A 23,679-nucleotide genomic window follows, 5' to 3' on the forward strand; every position below is an offset into this window, starting at 1 on the left:
AGGCAGGCAACCCGTTCCTCGTAACACAAACACGAAGGAAGTTGCCAGTACAACTGTTAGGTCTTCCCGAGTCTGGTTGTTTTTTAAAGACTCTGCCGATAACCCCAAAAAGGCCATTTGCACCACCTGCCAGGCCATCATCAGCAGGGGTGGCAAAACGACCAGCCTGACCACCACCAGCATGATCAGGCACATGGCAGCAAAGCACCCGACTTCGGGTGGCACCATTGCTTCTTCCGCTGTTGTGGATGCAAACCAATCCCCTGTCCATGGTGCATGCGAAGATGCCTCCTGCCCTGCACCTATTGTTGCACACTCTCAAGTAGCAGCATCAGGAAGCACGTCCATGTCCTTGTCCCAGAGCAGCGTTCAGTTGTTCATAGCCCAGTCCTTGGAACGCAAGCGCAAATATGCAGCAAACGACCCACAGGCCACACTACTAAATTCTCACATTTCACGACTGCTTGCGCTCGAAATGTTGCCTTTTAGGCTCATGGAGACGGAAGCATTCCACCTGATGGCGGCGGTACTCGGTCCCCAGCCGCCACTATTTCTCCCGGTGTGCCGTACCCACATTACACAAGAATGTGTCCCAAAACATTATCCGTGTTCACAACAACGCTGTTACCGGTAAAGTCCACCTAACCACGGACACGTGGACAAATGCTTGTGGGCAGGGACGGTACATCTCGCTGACTGCACACTGGGTTAACATAGTCGAAGCCGGGACCCAGTCGGACCTTAGGATGGAACACGTCCTCCCGACGCCAAGGATTGCGGGCCCTAGGTCAATCAGGGTTGCCCCCATGGTCTACAGCTCCTGCACCTCATCCTCCTCAGCCTCCTCCTCCTCTTCAGCCTCCATCTCCGAAATGACCACATCAGTTTCAAGCTGGAAGCACTGCAGCACTGCCTCGGCCAAGCGTCAACAGGCTGTGCTGAAGCTAAAATGCTTAGGTGACAAACCGCACAATGCTGAAGAGTTGTGGACAGCTCTGAAAGAGCAGGCAGATCTGTGGCTCAAGCCGCTGAACCTACAGCCAGGCATGGTCGTGTGTGACAATGGCCGGAACCTGGTGGCGGCTCTGAGGCGAGGCGAGCTCACACACGTACCATGACTAGGCCCATGTGCTTAACCTCATGGTTCAGTGGTTTCTCAAATCCTACCCGGAGCTGCCGGATCTGCTTGTTAAAGTACGCCGCCTGTGTGCCCATTTTAGAAAGTCAGCTACAGCTTCCGCCGCCCTTGCAGTGTTTCAGTAGCATTTGCAGCTTCCGGCTCACAGAGTGGTGTGTGATGTCCTCACGCGTTGGAACTCTACACTGCAGATGTTGGGAAGGATTTGTGAGCAGAAGAGGGCAGTTGTTGAGTACAAGCATCAACAAGGCCGTCGGTATTCAGTTCAGACTCCACACATAAGACCTCAGGAGTGGACATGGATGTCAGACATATGTACCATCCTCCAAAACTTTGAGGACTCCACCAAGATGGTGAGCAGCGATGACGCCATAATTAGCATCACCATCCCGCTTCTCTGTCTTCTGAAACCCTCTCTGCTCACAATCAAAGAGGGTGCATTGCAGGCAGAGCACGATGAGATGGAGCAAGGAACCATACAGGGTGATTACACACAGCCAAGCCTCATCTCATCCCAACGTGGATTGGGTGGCAATGAGGAAGAGGAGGAGGAGAAGGAGGAAGGACAGGAGCTAATTTCATGCACTATAGACGGTACTACCTGCACAGCTGTCATACCGTCTGTTCAGCGTGGATGGCCAGAGGACAGAGAGGAGGAGGAAGAGGAGAGCATGGTCAGTCATCCTCTTGGTGAGGACACGGAAGTCTTGCCTGTTAGTAGTCTGGCACGCATGGCCGAGTTTATGTTACGCTGCCTTTCCCATGACCCTTGCGTTCTCAAAATTTTGGGTGACAGCCATTACTGCTTTATATCTCTTATTCCTGAGGCGGACAGGTCTACAAAAATGGAGCTGTACCAGAAGGCCCTTGTTGCGGAACTATTAAAAAAATTCCCATCTGAAAACGCTGGCGACAGAGGGCACACTTCGTTGGACAACCAAGGAGTACAGGCGAGAGAGACAACTTCAATCCAGCAGAGGCAGGGGAACACTGTCAAAGTTCTGGGAGAGTTTTCTCAGACCCTCCCATCGGACAGGCCCTGAGGCGCGGGGTATTCTCACAAGGAGTGCTAAGTTTGGGAAGATGCTGAGGGAATACCTTGCCGACCGTACCAACGTCCTCTGTGATTCCGCTGTGCCTTATAATTATTGGGTATCCAAGCTGGATACGTGGAATGAACTGGCTCTCTATGCCTTGGAGGACCTGGTCTGCCCTGCCGCCAGCGTTTTATCAGAACGGGTTTTTAGTGCCGCTGGTGGAATTATAACTGATAAGCGCATCCGCCTGTCAACTGAAAATGCTGACAGGCTGACTCTTATAAAAATGAACAAGGGCTGGATTGGGCCAGACTTCTCAACACCACTCAATGATAGCAGCGTAACATAAACTCCAATCCAGTGTCTTTTCTTGAGAGGTGTATTCCCATGCACCTTTTCACACCCACACATGGGTATACGCTTCCTGATTTTGGCTATTTGCTCTTGTCCTCCTCCTTCTCCTCATCCTCCACCACCATATCACCAGGGTGACCGTGGTCCGTGATGCAACACCCACATAATTTTTTAAAGGGTGTTTATGATGCCCGTAAAAAAAATTTTTGATACAGTATGTTCATGTATACCCCCCAGGGGTAAATGTTTGTCAGCCAATACACTTAGTGCATGGGCATTACAAGTATAGGAGGCCGCTCCTTTCTAATGGGAACATTTTTGTATGAGGCCCTCCTCCACGTCTCTTCCAAGGAGCATTGAAGTGCCTCCAAATTTTTGGCAGCCCTTGCATTCACTGCATAGGCCAACACTGTGGGAGACTCTCTCCTTTCTAATGGGAATTTGTCGTTACTGTGGCCCTGCTCTATGTGTCTTTAAATTCTTAGTGGGGTTTTTCCTAAAATTGTCAGCCATTGGACTCACTGCATACCCTATAACTGTATAGCAGACTCTCTCCTTTCTAATGGGAACATGTCGTACCTTGTTACTGTGGCCCTACTCTGTGTGTCTTTAAATTCTTGGTGGGGTTTTTCCTAAAATTGTCAGCCGTTGGACTCACTGCATACCCTATAACTGTATAGCAGACTCTCTCCTTTCTAATGGGAACATGTCGTACTTGTTACTGTGGCCCTGCTCTATGTATCTTTAAATTCTTAGTGGGGTTTTTCCCAAATTTTGGCAGCCCTTGCAGTCACAGCATGGGCATTACCACTTATAGGAGACCCGCTCCTTTATAATGGGAACATTTTTTTACTGAGACCCTCCTCTATGTCTCTTCAAAGGGGTATTGGGTTGCGTTCAAATTTTTGGCAGCCCTTGCAGTCACTGGATACGCAATAACAGTATAGGAGACCCACTTGTTAATAATGGGAACAACAAAGCATAGCCGGCTGATGGCTCTCTAACAATAGCTAGGGCCGACTGCTGGCCTTTTAAGAATAGTAAGGGCCGTCTGATGTCCCTATAAAAATAGGCTTTATGACTTTCAGAGTCCCTCCATCATAAATAAAACAGGAAGTGTCGGATGATGCACATTGCCAGCTAAGGTTGTAAAATGTTAAAATGACATTTCCGGGTGAATGCATTTGTCTTAAAAAAAAAAAACTTAAAAAAAAAACAAAACAATAGGATCTTTCTTTAGTATAAAAACAGCGTCACCAATTTAACAACAATGTAATCACATTGTTCAGCTCCTGCACCTCCTCCTCCATCTCTGAAATGACCACATCAGTCACAAGCTGACAGCACTGCAGCACTGCCTTGGCCAAGCGGCAACAGGCTGTGCTGAAGATAACATGCTTAATTGACAAACCGCCCAGCGCTGCAGAGTTGTTGAAAGCTGTAACACAGCAGCCTGATCTGTGGCTCTCACCACTGAACATACAGCCAGGCATGGTCGTGTGTGACAATGCGTGAAACCTGGTGACAGAGAAATGACAGCCGGGGTAGATACGGTTTCCCTCTATGCCAGTCCTTTCACCGAGCTAAAGAATATGGCTGTGGTGAAATACAACTCCCACTGAGAAGCTGTTTCAGATTGAAAAACATTGTGCCCACCAGAGGATTTGATTCTGAGGGCTAACCTTTCTCACCCGCTCAAGAGCCCCATAGCAGCTGCAAAGTTAGCGCTATCATGAACTTTCCTGAGTTAGAAGCCAAGGCACACCAGAGGATTCTCTGGTGGGACCGTCCAACCCTGCCGAGAAGCAGTCCTGGCTAAGAAAAGTGTGTGGAAAGGTTTCCGGACACTCTATGGCTGCTTTTTTAATGTGGATCGGCCATGCTTATGCATGTTATTTCTCAAACCACATTATAGATCAGGCCATTGTCCAACTCTGTGTTCAAGAAATTAAATGCACAAAGAAAGATGTGTGTGTGTGTTTCAAAGCACCACCGACAAGGGCGAGTTGATGTTGGACGGGCTGCCATTGCTTCTGCAACAAGCTGCATTACAGGACTTCCTGTGAGAAATGACATGCAGGGTAGATAGGGTTTCCCTCTATGCCAGTCCTTTCACCGAGCTAAATACAAATTGTCAGCAAAAAAAAGTTGTGGACTGGCTCCGTACCGTCCCTGGCCACATTCACCTGTCCACGTGTTTGTGGTTAGGCGGTCCTTCCCAGTAAGTGCACTGGGGAGGGCAAGGGTAATGTTGTGGGACCCGTGCTTGTGGAAGGCGGAGGCGATACCGGGAAATATAGTGGCGGCTGGGGACCGAGTATGGACACCCGGCCGCCGCCGGCATGAGGTTGTGAAAAGCTTCCGCCTCCACGAGCTTAATAGGCCACATTTCAAGTGCAAGCAGCTGTCAAAAATTTGGCTGTATAGTATTGCAGCCTGTGGGTGCGTGGGTGGGTGGCTGGCTGCCTGCATACTTGCGCTTGCATTCCAAGGAATGGGGTAGGGACAACTGAATGCTGCAGTGGGACAAGGACGTGGACTGTGATTGTTGCAAGTCTGCAACGACAGGTGCATGGTGGGAGGCATCTTCGCATGCGCCAAGGATCACTTATGATGGGCACACTTTTAGGCAGTGACCTGGAAGTCAGAGATGCTTCCAGAGGTCTTCCCCAAGCTGTTCCAATGTCTTTTCAACACTGTATGTGTGGCGTCCCTGAGGGTAAGGATAGAGTGCTGCCCGGGACCCTAACACCTGCATCCAACACATCCACTTCAGTAGGGCAGGGCGAGATTGCTCCTAAGGGAGAGCACAGTCCCTGATCCCTGGCTGGAGTGGAGGGGAACCAAGTGAGGGAGAACCATGTAGTGGGTGTGGGTGGAGGAAGAAAATAAGGGGAGCATGAAAGAAAGCTGTATAAAAGGGGGAACCATCTTGGAAAGGCAGTTCAGTCAAGTCAGAGGAGGAGAAGTGAAAGGAGCAGAGGCTCTGCATGAGCTCTGCTCGGGAGGCAGGCCTATAACATCTACACTGCCCTGGAGCTAAGCTCTACCTGTGGAGGGCCACACCAGCTTTGCTGCACTAACATCAGCTCCAGAGGACCTGCTCCGCAGTGGCGGCTCCCTTTAGCCGCATACCACAGGTGGTATCACGAACTTTGTACATAAAAACTATAAAATCCCCTTTTTACTGACCACCCTGGGTCACGGACCGGGTCACCGCCACTGTGACATCTCCCCTAGCAACGACCGGCCCGGCACCGAGTACCCCAGGGCCCAGGGGGCGCGTCATATTCATGTGTCTGATGATGTGTCACACACCACATGGCCAGATAAGGTTGCAAAATGTTAAAATGACATTTCCTGGTGAATGCATTTGTCTTGGTTGAAAGCAATGCAAAAGTGCAAAAACGCATCAAAAACGCAACGCGTGAACATAGCCCAAGATGTGGAGGAGTATTTTTGGTTTTGGTTATTTATTTTGCCTTCTATACAAGTCATTACCCTGGAAAGGATGTTCCTTAACATATTTCCCAGGAAAATCCATTTTGGTTTCGCTTTTGTATGTTTTATTATGAGTCCGTAAAAGTGGCGTAATACGCAGTTAACAGCAGTGACCTGGGAGTCATAAATGCTTCCAGGGGTCTTCCTCATGCTGTTCCCATGTCATTTGAGCACTGTTCCCATCGATTTGGGCAATTTTTAGGCCCTCTGCAGACCGCCGGGGGGAGCCGCCTGAAAAATGCTTGAGTTTCCCATAGACTTACATTGAGCTCGTTGCTCGGGTCGAGCACCTGAGTATTCCAATTTGCTCGACCAGAGCAACGAGTACCCGAGCATTTTAGTGCTCGCTCATCACTAGTTAACACCCAAGTTAGTCTGGTGTAAATTCTCGATGAGGCTGGCTGGTTATTTTCCTGGTTCAGCTAAAGAATATTTTCTACATTGTACATTTTCCCAGTGTTAGGGCTCGTGCAACCATATTTTTGGTCCGAATAGGATCTGTTAAAAAAACTGATCACACTTAACCTTCACACTTGGACCAAGGTTATGCAATAGGACAGTGCAAATGATCGATTTTTTTCACTGAATTTGAATCTATATGTAAAAAAAAATCATATCATGTGCAATTTTCCTCTAAAAATCGGACGCCACACCCATTCAAGTCTATGGATGTGAGAAAAAAAATCAGATGCCACAGTATAGCATACAATTTTTACAGATACATTGCAATACTGTAACTTAGGAAACTGTAAGTGATTAATAGCTTCTGCGTAAAAAACGGGTTGTATACGGACTGCACATGGATGACAAGTGAGAAAAAAATCATCCCACTTTTCTGGATGCAACTCTGAAGGATTTTTTATACAGTTGCGTGAACGTACCCTTAAGGCTAAGCGCCCACGATGCAGAAATGCTTTGGAGCATTTCTGCATCTCCCTGGCAGAAAAAATGCATGCGGATTTTACATGCGTTTTTTCTGCCAGGTAGAAACAATTGTAAAGCGTTTTGAACATGCGATTTCGCATGCGGGTTGTCAAGCACTTTTCCAAGCGATTTTAGCATCACTTGGAAAGTGCTTGACAACTTGGTCACACTATATAAATCCATGCAACCGGCATGGATTTATGTTGTGTGACCAAGTTACGATGCTGCAAATGCAGCATCAATAGTAAAAAAAAAAGAATAAAAATATTGAAAAATAAAAAAAAAAAACATTATACTCACCTTCCGATGGCCCACTGTCTCCTTCTCCGGTGCATCCGGTGTCTTCGGCGGCTTGTGGTGCGCTAAAAATGACCTTCTGTAACGTCATTTAGTCATGTGAAAGGTCACATAACTAAATGACATCATGGAAGGTCCCTTTACACCACCGCGAGCAGCCGAAGAGCCAGCAGCGCCGCCGGGAGCAGACAGAGGGCCATCAGAAGGTAAGTATATATATATATATTTTATTTTGTTCTTTTTTAACTACAGGTACTATGGTACACGGGTCTGGAGGAGAGTCTCCTCTTCTCCAGACCCGGGTACCATCCACGCATTGAATCAATGGCAGCGATTTCGCCGCGATTCCGCAAAATTAATGGTTGTGCTGCGGATTTTTCCACAATGATAATCCGCAGATTACGGATTATCATTGGGAAACATGGCAGACAACTTAACAAGCGTTTTTAATGCGTTTTCGCAATGGAAATGCAGCCATCGTGGGCACGCCGCCTAAGAATAGATCATTGAGTGAATGTTTCCTGTCTGTTTCTATTGTCTAAGTCCCTTTTCCAAGACAGAGTAATGGAGTCCAGACATCCACCCATGGTGTTAGATGGCAGTTAGACATCATGTCGTCAGTCGTTCTTTTGTATCAGTTTATCTTATGTTGTTCAGTAACTGTAAGCTGTTGCTATTGTTTTCTTCTGCATTTGTTGACAAATTCTTCAAAGATAAATTCTTCAAATAGGTTACATGTCGAAATATGGTAATAAGGAGCAGTGATCAGTGGCCTGATATTGTAAAGGAGGAGTGACACCATTCACACACCTTAGCCAGGGGAGCTGCAGGTCTGACAACTCCTCCCTATGCTATCCAGTCCTCCCCTCCCCCTCCACTCTGGCCTTCCCTGTTCCTAAGTCAGAAACAAATTCTCAGGCTGTGTACTAATCCTGTGTCTCTCCTCCCCACCCATACGTGCAATCTGCTCTAGTGTATTTCATGTTTGTAAGGGGTGAGGATAAACCTGCAGAAGCTTAGCAGTCTAGTCTCTTCCTACAAACCCTCAGCATCTCCTTGGATTACATGGAAAGCCGCCTGTGTTCCTTGCCTCTGGAGAGTTTACCTGGCTAGCTCACCTGTCTGTACAGTGTATGTGTACTGTATACCCGCCTGCGGTGCCTCTGCCTAGGAAAACTTTCCTGCATGTTTTCCCACCATCCTGGAGTATCTCCATAGCCCAGACTGGAGTGTGCAGGTACGGGGACATATTTTTGTTTTGTAGAATGTGTAGCATACATTACAATCTGGTGTCTAGGTGTTGCTTGTTGCTGAGTACAAAGTCTTGTTATTGTAATGCAGTCTGCTCAAGATTATATTACAATATGCAATTATAAGCAAAGAACTGAACACCCCCCTCCCACCCCCAACAAAATAAAATAAAACTTAGACACGCCATTGACATGATCTCTTCTGACACTTTGAGAATTACTCCCATAATCATAGCTGCTTATGCTGGAGACCTGCTAGGTGATGAATAGGAGATAGACAGTGTCCGTTTTCTGTCTGCGTTTACTTTTCCATATTTTATTAATATTCTGCTGTTATTGTTTTTACATGTGACACAAATATAGGTTCACATTATTGTTTACTTCATTAAAGGAATTATTCTGATAGGATAACCTTTGTCCTTCTGTCCCTTTAGGGTACAAGAACATCATAGATGGGATTTGTCCTGTCTGGTGGACTCAAAAAGACCATCTATATTTTACATAGTCACTCATTCTTTTGAATAAGCACGTTATTATACTATATATCCATGCGTTGTTTGCTGGTGGTAAAATAACCGACTATCTACAGCTTTCCTTTACGATAGCAATGGATTGCTGGTTTACAGAGAACCCAAGGTGGCGATGGCCATACTCTTTGAATAGTTGTCTGCAAATGCTTGTTCAACTGACAGCTATTCCTCCTGACTTCTCCATACACATGCGCACTCAATTTGGTCAAGTCGTGCATATGTTTCAATGGGCAGAGACTGGGTGCTACTACTAGACATCTTTCACTACTTACAGTACAGACCAAAAGTTTGGACACACCTTCTCATTTAAAGATTTTTCTGTATTTTCATGACTATGAAAATTGTACATTCACACTGAAGGCATCAAAACTATGAATTAACACATGTGGAATTATATACTTTACAAAAAAAAGTGTGAAACAACTGAAAATATGTCTTATATTCTAGGTTCTTCAAAGTAGCCACCTTTTGCTTTGATGACTGCTTTGCACACTCTTGGCATTCTCTTGATGAGCTTCAAGAGGTAGTCACCGGAAATGGTTTTCACTTCACAGGTGTGCCCTGTCAGGTTTAATAAGTGGGATTTCTTGCCTTATAAATGGGGTTGGGACCATCAGTTGTGTTGGGCAGAAGTCTGGTGGATGCACAGCTGATAGTCCTACTGAATAGACTGTTAGAATTTGTATTATGGCAAGAAAAAAGCAGCTAAGTAAAGAAAAACGAGTGGCCTTCATTACTTTAAGAAATGAAGGTCAGTCAGTCTGAAAAATTGGGCAAACTTTGAAAGTGTCCCCAAGTGCAGTTGCAAAAACCATCAAGCGCTACAAAGAAACTGTCTCACATGAGGACCGCCCCAGGAAAGGAAGACCAAGAGTCACCTCTGCTTCTGAGGACATGTTTATCCGAGTCACCAGCCTCAGAAATCGCAGGTTAACAGCAGCTCAGATTAGAAACCAGGTCAATGCCACACAGAGTTCTAGCAGCAGACACATCTCTACAACAACTGTTAAGAGGAGACTTTGTGCAGCTGGCCTTCATGGTAAAATAGCTGCTAGGAAACCACTGCTAAGGACAGGCAACAAGCAGAAGAGACTTGTTTGGGCTAAAGAACACAAGGAATGGTCATTAGACCAGTGGAAATCTGTGCTTTGGTCTGATGAGTCCAAATTTGAGATCTTTGGTTCCAACCACCGTGTCTTTGTGCGATGCAGAAAAGGTGAACGGATGGACTCTACATGCCTGGTTCCCACCGTGAAGCATGGAGGAGGAGGTGTAATGGTGTGGGGGTGCTTTGCTGGTGACACTGTTGGGGATTTATTCAAAATTGAAGGCATACTGAGCCAGCATGGATGGCTACGACAGCATCTTGCAGCGGCATGCTATTCCATCCGGTTTGCGTTTAGTTGGATCATCATTTATTTTTCAAAAGGACAATGACCCCAAACACACCTCCAGGCTGTGTAAGGGCTATTTGACCAAGAAGGAGAGTGATGGGGTGCTACGCCAAATGACCTGGCCTCCACAGTCACCAGACCTGAACCCAATCGAGATGGTTTGGGGTGAGCTGGACTGCAGAGTGAAGGCAAAAGGGCCAACAAGTGCTAAGCATCTTTGGGAACTCCTTCAAGATTGTTGAAAGACCATTTCCGGTGACTACCTCTTGAAGCTCTTCAAGAGAATGCCAAGAGTGTGCAAAGCAGTCATCAAAGCAAAAGGTGGCTACTTTGAAGAACCTAGAATATAAGACATATTTTCAGTTGTTTCAGACTTTTTTGTTAAGTATATAATTCCACATGTGTTAATTCATAGTTTTGATGCCTTCAGTGTGAATGTACAATTTTCATAGTCATGAAAATACAGAAAAATCTTTAAATGAGAAGGTGTGTCCAAACTTTTGGTCTGTACTGTACCTCCATTGAGAACAAGCACGTTCTTTTGTTCCTCCGACATTATGGTTTTAGGAGAGCCAGTACTACTGCACATGGTTGGCTGGCCCAGCTGACAATTATCTAGTGCGTATGGCCACCCTTAGAAATGGTTGTACACATTGGACAGCTCCTTTAACTTGCATATTAGGTTAATATTACATAGGTACTGATCAATTTAGTTAAATATAACTAGATCTTAATGTACCTATCAAACTGCAATCTATATGTATCACAACAAGGAATGCAACTACACAGTTTGTATTGGAAGATTTGAGGCCTAAATGTTCGGTGTTATTTTAGGTTCATAAACCCAACCCTAGGGATACATGACAACTTTGGTCTTGACAGAGGTGGCATTGCGAAATATTGTTCTGTGCATCTGCTAAATTGCATTGTAATGCAGGTGAATGGGATTACATCGCAAGCAAGTCACAAAAAGTCAAAACTAGTTTTTTTTTGTGACTTGTTTGTTGCGGTTACAGTACCCTGGGAGTCACAGTGCGACTCCTTTCACCTGAACTTTATTGCGATGCAGCAGCTGTCCACGGCGATCTTTGGCCGTGTGACCTGTGTCACAGCCAAAATCATTATGCAGCCCCAACCCCAATATATAGAAACCTTTTACAAGTTTTGTACCAGAAATCTGTAATGATTGTCTTGAAAAGAAAAACTTCTATTGTAAATAGCTGTTTTCTGTGTTTCAGGCTTTGCCTACCATTGTCAGTCATATTAGTTCTCGGGTTAATTTCTTTGTTATGATGTGACTCGGGTTCCTTTCTTTCCCTGTCTGATCTTCTGAGCTGTCAGAGTATACTCACATGTGTACCGTGCACAGACATGTTCGTTGGAACCTATTCTTATAGAGTGTCATGGCTGGGTGTTCCTGACTAATATATTGCCTATCTTTCAAGTTTTTCTAACCCTCCGTCACATACAATAGGCCTGACAGGCACATCTCTTTTATTTGGCGGGAGTTTTGAAATGTTTGTATTTCAGAGTTATTAGTTTTTTGTTAAGTAAATGGGTATTTTTTGCACCTGATTATGTGTAGTCTCTTTTATTACATCCCTATAAAGGTCGCTGATCACTTTTAGAGCACTGAAATTGCAAACATTAGATATTATAGGTATTTTTCTAGCCTGCGCCTGACAGTCACATTGTATGTGAACTCGTTAGAACCGGTATTGTATGTGACAGAGGGCTAAACAACTTAAAGTGAACCTGTCAGCTGATTAATGTTGCCAAAACTACGAGCAGCATGGATCATAGCCTGGCTGAAAGGTTGCACCCATGGATATTATTGTGTGAATTTCGACCGCATTTCAGAGGAAATATAGCATGAAGATCTGGTCGGAGATCAAAGGGAGAGATGGGACTAGTGTGGTGCCAACCCCAGACGGCTTATCCTTTCACCGCTCTAGATGCTTAACAGATCTCTTGGTAAGTACCCAAAGGAGAGAGAGACTTGTCCATCATTTGAAGATGTGCAGGGAAAGGTCAGCTCTTCAAACTATATCTTCTTTAAAACGCCAGAGCATTTTGGAGAAAGACATACCTGGTTGCAATTGTGCAACCAGGTTCTGATTCATGCTACCCGTGGTTTAGGCAGCATGAATTGAGTAACAAGTTTCTTCTAAAATTCCGAAATGTGAATAAGTATAAATGTGAAGAAGCTGGAATCAGTAAGTGAAGGAAGTAGCTAACTTCTCTCCATACATGAGATCCAGTAGAATTTAATGTTGCTGGCAATCTGGATCTCCAGAGGCTCATACCCTGAGCAGTTTTTGATTAAATTCTTGGAAATATGCTTTGAAGTTTGCCTATCATTTTTTCTGTTCTGCAAGATCTAAGATCGTACGAGGAGAGGTTACATATAGCACACTGGGTGGTACAGTTGTCAAGATAACTGTTTGAGAGTATTGTATACTAGACCTATTCTAATTAATAAAAGCCACCTACTGTACAAGACTCAAGTTTTATAATGTGGCTAATGTGCAGCTTACAATCCACCAAGGCAACAGAAAAATAACTGCTGGGACCTGCTGTGAAAAAGTAGAATCAGCTCTCCTAAGCTTTCTATATGGGCATGCAGGTCATAGAAAGTTGATACCTTGATATCTGTGATCCGATGTCTTCTTCCAGAGAAATCCAAATTTTTTCTTATAATTAAATGAGCTGTTAAGATCTATGGGCTGGACACAGATTTCCCTTAGAATCTGCCTCCATAGTTCATTTTAAATGAAAGCGGTGTTACCACTGTGAGACATGTAATGACTGACAGTCTGTTCTCCTGATCTACATGTTTCATCATGGTAACGACCCCTAACATGTAAAATAATCTCTGGAGCAAGATTTTCTGGTAGATTTATGTCTCAACCATTGAGCTTAACTTCTCTTTTATATATAAGAATACGTGAATTTCTTGGGAATAAGACATTGGATTGCAGATATCAAAATATCATTTTATTCCATTTTCAATAATCTACATAACCATATAGACAGTTTAGATGGGTTAATCCTATTGACAGATTCCCTTTAACATTTATGTGGGCAATAAACTAAAAATTGATGCACCATATTAAATCATTAGAAAACTGATGTCTCATAGAATAAAGTGGTAACATATTTTTTATGTTATTGCAACTCATTTTAATAATGTTTGGGTCTCTTTAATGGGTTGATTAGTAGTAAGCATCACATTCATTATTGTTGCATCCATGGTTATTATCTGTACACAGTAGTCATCAAGATGTGATAAAACTACTAAAAAGTAGTTTGGGAAAACCAACTGAAATAGTATATGGTAATTCTTATTTTCTATACTTTATCTATTCTTACAGGCTGTTGTCTTGTCCTCATCTGCTATCCTATGATACGTTGTGTACTCTAGCTTCAGAACATGTGAGAGGCTGTCACACAGACCTGTCTTTTCATGTGTCTTGTAATTTCTGAGATCTTATCTTTCCAAATTACATTTGGCTGCACATAATGAGATACATTTACTTCTTCCTTGACAAAGCTATTATTTCAACAAGGGAATTCTATAGTGTACATTGTTTTTTTTTTTTCATCTAAACATCTATGTGGATGATCCAGGTACAAGTGCCACTTATTTTATATTTTTAGCTGCTATGAATTGCTGTAGCTAATGTATTGGCAATCATTTTCATGTATTCATCTATGCCCTGCTCTTGCTGTCCTCCAAGGTCATCACCCAAAATCAGAAATACTATCTGATTCCAATCCATGATTATAAAAATGTAGCTAAATATTTCTCATATCAAATGCCATATTGCTCTATTATGTTAAAACCCTTGTCAAAGGCCTTCAACTGTTTTTTCTTTTTATTTGTGTTTTTACCCTTTTTACCCAACAGATTTATGATAGTCAAAACTTTTTAAAATTATTAGGCTATCTGTATACTCCGCAGAAGCTCAATGTCCTTCTAAAAGCCAATTATTGTAATCACTATTGACTCCAGCTGGTAGATATTGGTCCAAAGTATAAACCAGGAAGTACACATGATACCGTCATTTTCTTATGTTCTGCTTAATTTTCGTCTTGTGAATGTTTGGGAGAAAAGCTTGGATAATAGGAAGAGACAATGCTTACCAATTTTTGTGTTCAAGTACAGTTAGGCCTGAGAGGGAAGGGTTCATGCTGAAGCCAGTTGTCTTACAGCCACATATGGACTGTAAGGAGGATCCCCTGAGACACATAAAGAAGACATACAGTCATGGCCGAAAGTGTTGGCATCCTTGATATTGTTCCAGGAAATTAAGTATTTCTCTCAGAAAATTATTGCAATTACACATTTTGTTATTCACATGTTTATTTCCTTTGTGTGTATTGGAACAACACAAAAAAACAGAGAAAAAAAAGGCAAATTGGACATAAATTCACACAAACCCCAAAAATGGGCCGGACAAAATTGTTGGCACCCTCAACTTAATATTTGGTTGCACACCCTTTGGAATAATTAAATGCAATCAAACACATCCTATAACCATCAACAAGCTTCTTACACCTCTCAACTGGAATTTTGGACCACTCTTATTTTGCATACTGTTCCAGGTCTCTCTTATTTGAAGGGTGCCTTCTCCCAACAACAATTTTAAGATCTCCCCACACGTGTTCAATTGAATTTAGATCCAGACTCATTGCTGGCCACTTCAGAACTCTCCAGCACTTTGTTTCCATCCATTTCTGGGTGCTTCTTGAAGTATGTTTGAGGTCATAATTCAGCTGTAAGACCCATGACCTAGGACACAAACCCAGCCTTCTGTAACTTGGCACTACATTGTGACCCAAAATCCTTTGGTAATCTTCAGATTTCATGATGCCTTGCACACAGTCAAGGCACCGAGTGCCAGAGGCAGCAAAACAACCCCAAAACATCTTTGAACCTCCATCACAAATGAGTGTAGGTACCATTTTCTTTTCTTTGTAGTCCTCATTCTGTTTTTGGTGAACAGTAGAATGAAATGCTTTACCAAAAAGCTCTATCTTGGTCTCATCTGTCCACAAGACATTTTACCAGAAAGATCCCGGCTTACTCATGTACATTTTGGCAAACTTCAAAAATATATTTTTTGTGTCTCTGTGTCAGCAGTGGGGTTCTCCTGGGTCTCCTGCCATAGCGTTTCATTTCATACAAATGTCGATGGATAGTTTGTGCTGACACTGATGCACCTTGAGCCTGCAGGACAGCTTGAATTTCTTTGGAACTTGATTGGGGCTGTTTATCCACCATCCGGACTATCCTGTGTTGCAACCTTTCATTAATGTCCAGGGTGATTAGATACAGTGCCATGGTTTGTAAACTTCTTGATTATGTTGCGCAATGTGGACAAAGGAACATCAAGATCTCTGGAGATGGACTTGTAACCTTGAGATTGTTGATATTATTCAACAATTTTTGTTCTCAAGTCCTCAGGCAGTTTTCTTCACAGGCTCTGCATTGTCAGTCAGATCCAGTGGCACGGTTACAGCAGTCGCTCTGTATTCTCAGAGCGGTGACTGAACCAGTTTGGGTGCTGCCCCCGTGACTGAAACCGAATGCTGTCGGGGAGAATAAAGTTAATTTTCTCCCCGCAACGCTCGGCTACGTGCAGGTGCCGGGCAGGTTAGTAATTCTATTAACCTGCAGAATAAGCCCATATCTACAGGTTAATAGCATTTTTGCTGGTGGCAGGTTCCCTTTAATGATATGAAAATGATGGAGAGATAGAAATATCTCCCATCAAGCAAATCTGGAACGTCATTAGTTGGCATTTGCAAACAAACTGCCAGCAGTGGATCTTAGATGATTTGAATAGCCACCAAGGTCACCCGATCTGACCCCCTTTAGACTTTTATCTTTTGGGGTCATCTGAAGGCAATTGTCTATGCTGTGAAGATACGAGATGTGCAGCATCTGAAACAACGGATACTGGAAGCCTGTGCTAGCATTTTTTCTGCCGTGTTGCTATCAGTGTGTCAAGAGTGGGAGAAGAGGGTTGCATTGGCAATCCAACACAATGGGCAGCACTTTGAACACATTTTATAAGTGGTCATAAACTTGTAAATAACTAATGAAAGAATAAAGTTACATTAAAACCAAGCACACCATTGTATTTCTTATGAAATTATCAATAAGTTTGATGTGTCACATGACCTTCTTCCCATTGAAAAAAATAAAGTTGGATCCAAAATGGCCAACTTCAAAATGGCCTCCATGGTCACCACCCATCTGGAAAAGTTTCCCCCTCACATATACTAATGTGCCACAAACAGGAAGTTGATATCACCAACCATTCCCATTTTATTTAGGATTAGCTATATAAATGGCCCACCCTGTAGATGCAATAAAAAAATAATAATGGGTACGGAAGTTCCTTGCTACCAAAAAGTGTTTAATAACTAGCAAAGTTTTAGATTCCAAAATTAAACGGGACCTTTCATCACATTGTTCATGTTTTTCATGTATTGGACACATGATGTAATAATGGCTACAGAGTGAATAATTTTTTATATATTTTTTTAATTTCACCTCTTTATTGAGGAGATTTTAATGATTAAAGTATTTTGCACCTAGTGAGTTAACATCCACGAGGACTTAAAAAAAAAAAAAAAGTTATCTGACAGTCTTCACTGGGGGCATGTACCTCTTCTCTCTGTATGATGGTGTCCAATCATAAGCTGGCAGCCACACTCAAAGAAAAAGACATGCCCCTCCATAGTTTAGAGCTAATTTTTCAGTGTGTGTGTGAGCTGTAATGATACTGCCCTGATCTCCTTAGTGTAACCTTCTGCACAAGTCAGTATGGGTGGCGGGGTGGTGCAGCTGAGTTTAGCTGTCTCACATTACAAACTCTTCTATCAGCTCTCCTGATTACTGAATGTGTCCATAATCACAATTATGTCTCCTGTGCTCAAGCAACTTATAATTGCTCTGCAGAGAGATCAGGCTGTCATTACATCTCACACAGGAGCTGTCTGCTCTGAGCTACATCAGTGTGAGATGTAATGAGACCCTGTTCTGATATCACTGTAGACTGATTACAAGTTGAGCACAACAGATATAAGTGTGATGCTGGCAGTGTGAGAGGAAGGACAGTACAGCGGAGCTGACAATGCTAGGAGAAGAGGAGAGCAAATAAGAGTTTGTAAAGTGACAAAGCTAAACTCCACTGTGCTGCCCCTCTCCCATGGGGATTTATCTGAAATGTGTTAGTCATCTGTGCTTTCTAATCATACAGGAGGTTAGACAAGGAGATCAGGCTGTCTATCATTATACATCATTCCCACTGAGAAATCTGTGCTAAGCTATTGTGGGGACATGTTCTTCTTTCCTTTGAGTGTACATACCCCAAGTGAAAACTGTCTGATAACACCCAGTTGGACTTTAAAACAAAAAAAAAATTACCTCATTAAGTGCCTAATACTTTGATTTCAAATTTTTCCACAATGGAGGGGTAAATTTAAAAAGAAACAAAAAAAACATTGTGACGCGCCCCCTGGGCCATGTTCAAGGGGATACCCGGAGCCGGATCTGTATGGGGGTAGTAGTCCTTGTGGCGGTGACCCGGTCCGTGCCCAGGGTGTCAAACTAAGTGGCAGTCTATGACAATAGCTGTTAACTTGGATGTCGACTACGCCACCCGTTGAGTGCGGCTTTGAAGCCGCCGCTGCAGAGCAGTCCGCTGAGGCCGGTGGTATATGTGCAGCAGTGATGGTATAACCCCCAACGGGAGGGGTATGGCCTCAGGGCAGCAGGGGACGGATGATGGGGGTTGTGATGATGCAGGAAGGAGAGGCAGAGTCAGGAGATGCAGTTTCAGGGTTTTTACTTACTGGTGTCCTTTTAGTCACTCTGGCCTTGATTGACCACCCGAGCCGTGCTGCGTCCACCAGGTCCTGGACTCGGCCAACCCCCAGGCAATTCCGGAGCGTGGTCCTGAGCTCCTTTCTGACTCTCCCTTCTTCTGGCCGTACCCACCAGGGATCCACTTTTGGCCAGCTCCCCCGGGTCTCTTGGTGGTCAAACCTCCTCTGGGTTCCCTGACCCTATGCTTGGTGTGCCTTTCTGGTGGATTTGGTGAGGGTCGTGGCAAATCTTGACCACGACCTCCGGTTCCTGGCTAAGGGTTACTTCTGCCTCTGCCAGCTTGGGTTCCGGTACCCGTGTCCGCCAACCCTTCACCCTTTCTGGTCTGTTTCTGGGTTCTTGGGGTTCCTTCTGTCTTTCTCTCTGGGTCCTTCTGACTCCTCTCTCTCTCTCTCTGTAGGCCTTGCTCTGGAGCTGGGCCCAGCCGGAGCCACAGCTCCCTGTCAGCCCTCCTGGCTGAGCTCCTCTGCTCTGCTCCTCCTCAGGCTGAACTCACCCTGATCTAAGATGGTGCCCACCTTTTATACTCCCTCTATGTGTGAGCCCAGGTGACCAGCACCCAATGAGCTCCTAGCTTTACCCAGACTGCTCCCCCTATCTGCCCCTACACTACTGGGATGTTCCACCCCCCCTCCCACTCCAGCCAGGGACAGACGCTGTCGTACCTGCACATTTACTTGGTGGGAGTACCGTAGTTCTGTCCCCCGGAAATGGGATGTATGTAGTGCATGCAGCCTACTGAGCTCAGTCCCACACTCCATCCTTACCCGGGAGTGGAATACCACACCTCTGGGTCGAGGTGCAATACCCCTGTAGCAGCCGAGTCCTCAGGGTGCTACAATTGTATTCCACTCTGCAGCCTTATTAGATTGTGTGTCCAGTTCAACGTGAAAAATTTGGTGAAAGGTCCTCTTTATTTCATACATCCCAAAAAAAGACCCTTAAAATCAAACAAGACCCAGGAATGTATTCCGACCCCAGAGAAGACTCCTGATTTTATTTAGTTCCCAAACTTGGCTCTTAAATGGATTCAGACCAAAGATTAGACCTAAGGAATCTACACATTGCACTTACTTATATGATGGCCATTGACAAAGAAAATGTAGAATAAAAACAATAAATACCCTGGCCTGCGGTAAGTAAATAGTAGTAAAACGCATAAAAAACATTAGGGTTCTTAGTTGATACCATTTTGATCAAAAGAGCATAAAAGCCATCCCACCATGACAAGGTGCACCAAATCAAGATAGTCCCTAACTCTAGTATCTCACCTCACTATGTGCCAGCATGCCTTTAATTGACAGTGGAACAAAAGGTCCTGAGTCTCTTACAGTGTTTCGTACCTGTCTGTGGGACGCTAGATAGACAAGATGCACAGCCCAAAGGGGAGTGGCCTGTCCCTCACATACCAAGTACAAAAAGCTAAATCAAAACCGAAATCACGGGCCAGCATACCTTTTAATATAAGTGCAATATGGGTGTGCACATTCACACTATGGCCACTAACATACAAAACCTAGTATAAAAATAATAGATACCCTGCAGTAAATAAGTAAGTAGCACATAGTTGAGATACTAGACTTTGGGACCATCTTGATTGGGTACACCTTTTCGCGATGGGATGGCTTTTTCATTTTTTTACATCTATTACTATTATTTACTTACTGCAGGGTATCTATTTATTATTTTTTATTTTAGGTTTTGCTTGAGTACTATATTAATTCAGACCACTTAATCAGACCCCAGAATTATATCTCTTGGGTTGCTAGATTGCCTACAGCATTATTAAAATGGTGTTGTCTGACAAAACATCCATAGCACCAAGACTTTCATATTTTTCTCCAACCTGGCACTGAGCTAAGGGCAGAAAATGATAAGGAAGTTTGCCAGCAATAAAATCACTATTTTATTCTACCACAGTTACCAGATTGAAAGTACACTTAGAATGTGAAGTTACCATATAAAAGTAAAAATTATTTTTTTGGTTTAAAGCTTTAGTTTCCAAAGTTTATGAAGATGTGAAAAAAGGAACAAATAGTGACAGCAAAGCAAATTATTAATGCATGTATCCTCATGTAAGCAATGATGTGAATCCACCCTGACCACATTAACAAAAATGCTTAGATCATCACATTGTAGTATCAATATATTCTTATAGTTTCTTTTATAGCCTGTCTATTGCACTGATTTTCTTCCTTTTACCTAAATATACCTGCCATTCCCGATTGATTGTTAGCTCTTTGACGCAGTGTCTTTATAAGTTGTAAGCCATTGTATTTAATTATCCAATCGTCTATTTTATTCATGGATACATGGAACAATTTATCTAGACAATTATACTGTAAATTGTAGAATGTCTGTCTTGAACAATAAATGGTTACACTGTTTTATTGCTCACTCCACAATGTTCCTATTCTTGTATCCTGTCTCTCCTGGTTTTGTACCTGTTTATCACGTGGAATGAAGCACCATTTTTCTTTCTTGTTATTTAATTTGATTATAGTATTTTCCAGCTGCAGTATTGATAGAACTATTTTGGTCTAGATAAACTGGTTAGGTGACCTGACTCAAAATTCAGTAACTGTTTTCTATGGATGTATAATGTTGATATCTATGAAATTAAATTTTGACATTTATCATTAGATCTAATCATTAAGAATGATGAGGATGAATTGGGTTGGGAGTCATCTAGCTTCAGCCTTTCTCACTTGGACACTATGTGTGATATAAGGGCAGATTACGGGTACCCAGGGTCCCATGCTGCTCAGTCTTAGTAGGCTCTACCATTAATTTGGTGGGTCACTTGACATGTCAGGTAACCACCGGGGAAAGGCAGGTAGATAATGACAGACCCTGCATTACATATGGCAGGCAGGTAGAGAGTGGTAGACATAGCACTACACATGGAGGATGGGTACAGGGTAAGAGAGTCTGCACTACACACAAAGGGTAGGTAGACAGCGACAGACCAAGCGCTACACATGGATTGCTGCTAGAAATTGATAGACTTCACACTACAGATGTAGAGCAGCTGGACAGTGACAGAGTTCACAATAAACATAGAGGGCTGATAGAGACTGACAGAGTCCACACTATACATGAGGGCCGGTAAAGAGTTACCAACCCCTCGCTGCACACAGAGGAGGGCATATAGAGAGGGACAGACCATGCAGTACAAATAGAGGGCAGGAAGAGAGTGACAGACCCTACACTACAAATTAAGGGTTCAGGAGATAATCCAGTGTAGTGTAAGAGTGGTGGACTGTACTAACGCATTCCTACGCCTGAAGTCACTAATCGCGTCATGTAAATAGTGTTATGCATTTTTTATATATCTTGTATAAGGCATTGTGATGTGATAATGTATAGAGCGTGAATAATGTAGAGGTAATAGATAAGTGTAACATGTATACTGTGAATAGACTGTGATATGATAGTGTACAGCATAGGGTAAGATATGGATTAGGATTTAGGACATAAGATAAAGACATACTGGAATAAGATAGTATCTGTAGTTAGCTGGGGACATAGGATAAGGTATGGTTAATGTTTGGGACTAGCCCACAATGTGATGGGGCTCTTGCTAGTATAAAGCAGACTACTTCCTGATAGTTAGTCACATAGGGAAGTGCAATAATCACGGTTAAGTTCAAGTGCAGTGGACTGCTGGTGGCAGCAAGGAACTATTGTTGCTTGTAGGAGACCTTACTAGAATCCCTTGGGGACATTCCTGCAAGTTCCGGAGCTCAGGACTCAGTGTAGGTACTAAGATGAGTGCCTTATCCTCTGGCATACAGGGGACGATGGATGCGGAACCGCGAGAAGGGAATGTAACGGAGCCCGGGTGCACTAGTGGACTGGACTGGAAATCCCTGTGGCAGACAGGAATAGCCAGTGTAGGGGTAGTCTAGGAGGAATGGATGGTAATGTTGAAAACGGACTGTGTTAAGGAAGCAAGAAATGTTGTGCCCGATACTGAGTGTTGCAATCTGATGAACTTGAACTGACCAGTAACCTGCTTTTGGTTAACATGAACTGTGTGTCCCCTGAGTTATGTGCAGTGGCTCTGGAAGATGGAGGCCTGGAGATAACGGAGACCTCAGGCCTACACATGAGTGTGATGCACCCCACACTGGGCAGCACATTGGGACTGGGACATGATTTTCCTGTAAAGTGTTGGGGCGATGTGAAGCAACAGTTCTGGTCCTGATTCTTGTTGTCCATAGTTTGGATAGCATGAATCAGCTGGCAGGTTCCCTTTAAAGTGTGTAAGGTATGCACTGCATGTATCCCATATAGTGAATGTGTTAATATCTTGTATGCATACATGGGTGTGTGTGTATGTGTGTGTGTATTTGTATGTATATATACATATACAGTGTGTATATATATATATGTGTGAATCAATCTAAATGCAGAATATAGTATACTTGTAAAGAAACAAACTTCATATTGGTACAGATTTCAGTCTTGTGGTGGTGCTCTAGATTACTTTCATCTCTTACAGGCATATTTAAGTCATTGGTTCTGAATGTTATATGCAGTCAGTATCAGGTTAGTTTGCACGTTCAAGCAAAGTTTCTGCAACTTTAAAGAGTAACAACCATTTTTTCATAAATCAATAAAAGAGAAGTAATTTTGGAATATATCTTTTTACATAAATCTGCTGTGTTCTCCTCTTGAACTAATCATTCACTCTTAATTCTCCAATAAAATCTGTATCAAAGTGAATATGTTGTCAGCAAAAGACCTATTGTTTAAATCAGGTTTTTGTGTTCCATGTATATTTTTTATGTTTTGGCAATGTTTTCTTTTAATTTTCACATTGGCCACTGATGCAATTTTAGACCCATACTCCCTATTCCTTCAGGAAGAGTTGACAGCACTTTCTTTATCTTCAGAGGCAGGATTACAATTACTGATAACACCTCTTAACACAGTTGATAACACAGAATCCACTATTCACAATAGGTGATGACCCTGCTCACCCTCCCTTTACAATGACCTTTGAACAGGCTCATTAGATACTTCAGTGCAAAAGATAGGGTCAGAGTCTGTTCATTATAGCTGTGTACATGTGTTGTTTCCTAAAACATCAAGGAGTTTAAAGATTTAAGAATGATGAAGTTTAAAAGATTCTAAAAATGTCCCAGGGGTCAGTGTGAAAGTTGAGAGTTTTCTAAATTTTATTTTTTAATAAAAATTATGGTATGGAAAAAAACATACAGTACATTGCCAAAAATGTTTTTTAAAAAATAATTTGATACAAACACGTGATTTAAATAATAGTTCGTTCTCTAATGACAAATTCCCTTTAAGTGAAGACAAGTTATCAGCTCCATGAGGCTTCA

General features: G+C 43.2%; 1 protein-coding gene across 2 annotated transcripts in view; it reads left to right on the forward strand.

Annotated features, from left to right (window-relative positions):
- The first annotated feature begins 8,105 nt into the window (after positions 1–8,105).
- FHIP1A (FHF complex subunit HOOK interacting protein 1A) overlaps positions 8,106–23,679 on the forward strand; it is a 412,196-nt gene continuing 396,622 nt past the window's right edge. The window contains exons 1-2 of one of the 2 annotated variants that reach the window (XM_073642529.1): positions 8,106–8,488; positions 12,286–12,399. The gene's annotated coding sequence lies outside the window, so the exon portion shown is untranslated. The remainder of the gene's footprint in view (positions 8,489–12,285; positions 12,400–23,679) is intronic. The other variant, XM_073642528.1, reaches the window with a different exon arrangement.

Source organism: Phyllobates terribilis, unplaced genomic scaffold, assembly GCF_046119375.1.
Source record: "Phyllobates terribilis strain yellow unplaced genomic scaffold, ASM4611937v1 Scaffold_1__5_contigs__length_1240528914, whole genome shotgun sequence".
In the NCBI taxonomy this organism is placed as follows: domain Eukaryota; kingdom Metazoa; phylum Chordata; class Amphibia; order Anura; family Dendrobatidae; genus Phyllobates; species Phyllobates terribilis.